Below are 6,235 nucleotides of genomic sequence, written 5' to 3'. Positions count from 1 at the left end.
GTAATCAGAGTTACTTATTCTAACTTCTAAATATTAGCATGCCCTGTGTTCAGGGCCTTCTTGTGTACATGGTAAAACAAAGTGTCTGTTCCAAAAGGTTTACAGTCTAGATAGACAAAAGGAAGATTATTATCCCCGTTTCACAAAGGGGAAGCACAAACATTAAGAAATTAAGGATTGAAATAAAGCATCGTTGAGCAAGGAAAAGAAAATGAAATCTTCCAGACCCAGTATCTCAGCCACTAGGTCATCTTTCTTTCCCAAGAGTCAGATCTGGGGTGTGGGATGAATTATAACAAACATATACCTCCATCCTGAGTGCAGCAGTTGAGTGTGCATGTGTGGGAGTAGCACAGGGACTGACCAGGCTGAAGGGTCCAGGTGCCAGATAACAAAGATGGCAGCTGGGAGGGTGAGGAGGGTAAGGACAGTTCCTGCCAGAACTACCCTGTCCGCTGACAGAGACCCTGAATTTCCCTCCTATGAAAAAGCCCATGTCAAATTAACTTTATTTTTGATTCTTGGGTCAGGTAATGCTATGCCAAGCATTCAACTGATAAATGTTATATTTCATATTTACTCCAGTACGTCTAGAGTAATTATGTTAGTATGTGCTACGTGATTAGTGTAGCCAATAATGAGTTACTGTTGAACTGCTCTATAAATCTAACGTGCTGTTAAACTAATTATCATCTGATATATTTAGCTGAGCAATCAGTCTAAGCTAGCTAAAGCAATGTGAAAAACATCAAGATTAAAAGCAAGAAACAAACTGTGGCTAGTATCTAATTAAGCCGAGAACAATATGGTGAAGTGCAAACATGGATACTGCAGGTGAATTTATTTTAGGAGACCTGTCCCAAGTCTGAGAAGGCACTATTTCAGTTAATTTCACTGTAGTCTGCTGAAGACTGAGATATTTGTCTTGGTTCAATATGTATTGTATATTTATACTGTTACAATTTTAATTGGTTAGAGAAATGGAAAGAAGAAGAAACTACTTCTGTTCCTATTGCAAATATATTTCATACATGCTACACAAAGTTAAACCATTTCCTATAAAAACATGGCTAATGCAAGCATTTAAGACTGCGTAGTCTGTAGTCTCTAGGCATAATTATGTTGGTACGCTAGATGAGACACAGTTTCCTCTGTTCCAGGCACCAAGGTCAGAGGTTCAAAAATTATCTTCAAAGGTGTTTACTCGTGCCTAACTTTATCTTGGCTCTGGAGTTATTGACATTATCAACCCATTCTTATTGTTAATCATCATACCTATTACCCGCAACCATCTAGTATGTTCTTTTGCCGATTAAAACACAACATTTGCTGAGAAAATTGCTTACTAAGAATCACTGTAACCTTTTTGGAACATTATAAGAGATAGTTGAAAGACATTGCTAAGAAGCCCTTTGGCCACCATAAATCCTACATTTCATAAAAACAGTTGTGTAAAGATGATTATGTGAACATTGCTTAGTCTCCAGTTCATGAAAACTTTGGTACTAATTCTATGCAAAGACCTAAGTGGAATTTCTCCACTGCTTTAAATGAAATTAAATTCTAACTGCTTAATTGCCCAGGCTGCATCCCATGTGTATAAAATGGAACATACATGACTAGTTCGAAGTGTTATCAGGTGCAAAATTTTACTAATACTGCTGCAGTCCTTTGAGATCTTTCTAAAGAATTGGCAGGTGTGTTTAGTCTGGACAAGGGATCTTTCAAATGAGGTGTAATGGGGTTTTTTTATGTTTTCTTGTAACTTATTCCTAATGAGTTTAACTGACATAAGACTACATTTTCATAGGTTGTTTTGCTGGTATGCCCATTATAAAGAACATGAACTACTTCATGCATTTTCCCTAGCAAATGTAAAATAATCACATATGAATATCCTTTTTAAAAAATTATTTTTCAGGTGATTCTGTAAGGAAGCATTTATCTTGAGACTGTCCAAAAAAATCTGTGGTAGTGGATGGATCTTGCAGAGAATCCAGTTCAGTTCTTGGGATCAGCCCAGATTACACTGTGGAATCTTGGAATGCATATGGAGCAAATGCAGCTTTTGACATCAGAGACAGGTAACAAAGAAAACAGCTTCAGCTTTTTTTTGTATACTCTGCTATAGAGACACTGTGATAAATGGAAGACAACGGGCTTATAGGGATTTTATAAGCATGAGAATCTTCCCAAACTTTTGTCTGCACAGCACTATAATTTTTCCTACAATATTATTGCCAATATATGGCAATTAAGTAACATCCACTCGATCTTGCTGACATAGCGGGGGACACTAGGAGACTTAATGTAGTCCTTACCCACCAGAAGACAAGATTTGCTGCCTTTGCTGGATTTTCAAATTTTTAAATCCAGATTTTTCATTCTTCATTAGATGCCCTACTGAAACTCAATATTCTGCTACTGTTGAATTAAAACCAGACGGTTTCTTAAGAAATATGAACTGTATCTGCGTGTGTGTGTGTGTACACAGCTAGTCAATAATGTTAATGACTGGAATCTAAGTCCATGAGTACACTTCTAGTAAGAGTTAACAAAGAAACTGCTAATAGCACCTTACATGAGCACCTTACATAGTGTGTACCGTACATCACTATGCCTCAACCTGGATCACTGATGGTTTGCCAGACATCACAAGGTAGCCTGCAAAATGGTCTCTCTCCTTCCAAACAAATGGTCTCACAAACAATCCTATGCTCATGACCAAACTACCAAGGGAAAATGAAAAGGGATATGTTAATATGAATAATAAAATATAATAAATCCATATGAAACACATTATGGCAGTGATGCACAAAATAGTCCATTTCTACAGGACTAGGCAGTCAGCATTTTTTTCAGGATAGTAGGTGGCCCTTTGTTTTTAGAAAGATTGAGAAGTACTCTAAGCACATCAGGAGAGCTTTTCTAGTTATAAGCAATTTATTGGTTGGCTGGTCCATGTAATAGCTGTTTATTAAGGCATACATTAAGTGCTCTGTAACCTTTAACAAATTATTTATAAGTGTTAATGAAAAACATCTTTTTGTTGGCATGCTGCCAGCATTATTAATCTGTTCTCAATATCATGAAAGACAGATACCCCCAATAGTCTCATTCAGCTTTCTTGGCAAGTAGGAATCAGTAGGAGTGAATAAGCAAGGTTACATATGAAACACTGATTAGAAGGAAATGATTACCATATGAATTGGGTAATCCTACTGAAATATTAAGGGAAGGTGATAAGAATAGAATGTTCTGGAGACGCTGCCAGTTTCCTTTCCCATGCATTGCATTAGTAGTATTGCAGTGTTGATCCATTCAGTCATTGAAAGAAAAGAGAAAAAGGCCATTGGTGAATAGGCAGGGAAATGTCAAGCCTTACACAAGATGCAGATGTTCCTCATTATGCAGGGTACAAAAACTCTGAGAAAGGAGCTCATTCGTAAAGCTGGGTGAATAATGAGTTGTCTGGTTTTGTGGTCAAACCAAAAAACCAGGAGGGGAAAAATGATCAAAGTAAGCAGAAAATTTTGAGTTTTTTTTAAAATTTTATTTTCTTGGAGGGAAGAAGAAAGAGAGATTGGATGCAGGGAAGGGGGTAGGGAGAAAGGAACCAAAAAAATGAAAAGCTGATCAGCTTTGCCTGGTAGCAATTGTACAAGCTATCCTCTTCAAAACAGCTGATGAGAACAGATACTTTTCAGGATAGAACGAATAGGGTATGTCTACAGTGTCACATCCTCTATGTTACATGTCCTGAGACAGCTAGACATGAGTTTCCTTTTTGGAAGCTATGTAGTAACTAAGCATGGAGCTGAGAAGCTCTGCTGACAACTGTCTGCCTCAGATGCTATAGGTACACCTTTTGTCTTTAAACTCAATCCTGAGAAAGCGAGAGCACACCAACTGCTATAATCTGTGATTGTTTCACAAGTCTTCCTTAGCTGCCATGTCAACCAGGCAGTATTAAAAGGTGATTTTAATACTATCTTTTTGTATCTTTTGCTGGAAATACCTTAGTAAGGTAAGAACCTCTGCTTCTCTTACTTGTGCTTCTTCCCACCTTTTTGCTTGACAGTGGTGTGTATACTACGTAGGCATCTCTGCTCCCCCTCTTGTGTCAGGAACTAGGATGGGTCCTCACATTTGTCTGTAAGATCAAGATACAATTGACTTTTATTGAGGAAAAAGTTAAATAGTATGTTATCAAGCTGTGCTCCCAAAGGAATCACACTTGTTATTAGAAACTAATGAATAATGTGAAAAACATTCAGGGATACGAACTCTAGCTGAGAGGACTGAGATCTGCTTTTTAACACTGTCACATGCTACATTTGAGTATTCCAAACACTCGTTGACTATTTGTAGCAGAAGATCCCCATTAGAGTCTTGTGTCTGGCTTAGGGACACAAAAGTGTGTGTTTGAAGATTTTATTAACACATTTTGAGGGTTTCATTTTACCACCAAAGATAGAGTAATTGTGAAGAGTTTTCTGAGTTTGATCAGAGATTTAAAATGCTGGATTCTCTCCAACTACAGAATAGAGGCTCCAGCATAGAAACGTTTCATGCCAAGAAAAGCAATTTAAACATGAGTAATGAGGGCACATTGTTAACCATTACTCTTTAAAGATCTATTTTTCTTTTTTAAAGGCTGCACAAGCACAGACTATTTTTGGAAGTAACTTTCCTTTTGGTCCCTCTTCAAAACCACAGAACATATATTCTCATTCAGTAAGGAAAGGTGAATACCTTAATTCAAACATCTTGTACAATAAAAGCTAGACTTTCAAGGGAACTCATGACCAGGTTTTTAAGAGTACATTCAGACTCAAGACCCAAGGTTCAACAGCATTCAACACTCAATAACTTAAGCCCTTTTGAAAATCCAGCTACTTGGTGCCAACATGAGATCTTAGCCATTTGAAATTTTTCTTCCAATAGGGATGTACCATTCAGTGAAATGCATTGTGCTTTCCAGGTCATTATGTAACATTTGAAATGAAATCCAATGTATCCATTAATTTGCACTTCCATAAATGCTTTTGTTCTCATTAGATCATCTTAACACTAAGTTAGTAGATTAAGCAACTGTGACTGCTTTTTTGTTACTGAATTACAGATTCAGTAGATGTCAGGAATGTAAATGAATGTACTGCTAGCCTTTTACTGAATTCAAATTGATTTTCAGGCAGAACGAAAACTGGCTGAAGGACCATAAACAGAAGATAATAGACCACTAAGGAGAAGTACCCAGTGAAATGCCTCAGGGACATGCATTAGGCCTCATGCTACTTAATTTATTTTATTTAGATGACAAGACTGACTCTACAGGACACATTTTCAGCTCTGCGAGACTGTAGACCATTTAACTTCAAACAAAGAAACACAACTAATGATCGTCACAGAAATTTTACAAAAACAAGGTGTTTGTCACTAGTCTGTGCTGCCAGGCTTCTCTCTCTCCCTTCTCACAGTCAGTAAGCCTTATATGAGGAACCCTTTTCTATTGTGTCTAAACCTACTGGCTAACCCATCGTAACCCACACATACCCTAAGAACTGTTTTGCCATGTTTTTATTGTTATATGTGGCCTTACTGAGATTTGCATGATAAGTTTTTTTGCAGAAGGTCATGTGCAATATGAATGAAATAGAGCTGAATTTAGATAGTTGGTCCCTTTCCCCTGCATTCATGGATGTTTTTCTAAGAGGTACAGTATCACCCGTGCCAGGCACATGGATATCCTGAACAGGTTGATGAAGCATCTTTAAAATCAAGTTCTGTCAGACAGCTTGAAATGCTGTTACAGGGTTGTATGTAAAATGCATTGAGGAAGAATTCCCACAGTCTTACCAAGGAAATAAAGTTATTACCGCAAACCAGATGTGATGTGCTTCACTGGGATGACCATTAGAGATTTAGAGAGAGAAGAAAACGAAAGCAAGGTTTTTAAACAGATAAATAAACAGTGTACAGTCATCCAAAGGTAATTGAGAGGGGGATGTAGAAGGACTCATGATACTTCTTTATGCAAATGTATGACACACTGAAGTTCCCTTAAAATATAAGCTGGATTCAAATCTCTCACAAGTGAAATGTCACTATGTCAGTTATCAATAGTTTAAGCAAGATCAGAACCAGCTCAAGATTTTTCAGAGTATTTCCAAAATAAGTTTACTGCAGTCCATATTGCATTAACTTCTCTGACATATTAGTCCTGTTTTTCCTT

Source organism: Pygoscelis adeliae, unplaced genomic scaffold (genome assembly GCF_000699105.1).
Source record: "Pygoscelis adeliae isolate BGI_AS28 unplaced genomic scaffold, ASM69910v1 Scaffold136, whole genome shotgun sequence".
NCBI lineage: Eukaryota > Metazoa > Chordata > Aves > Sphenisciformes > Spheniscidae > Pygoscelis > Pygoscelis adeliae.
Note: the sequence above shows the minus strand (reverse complement) of the source record.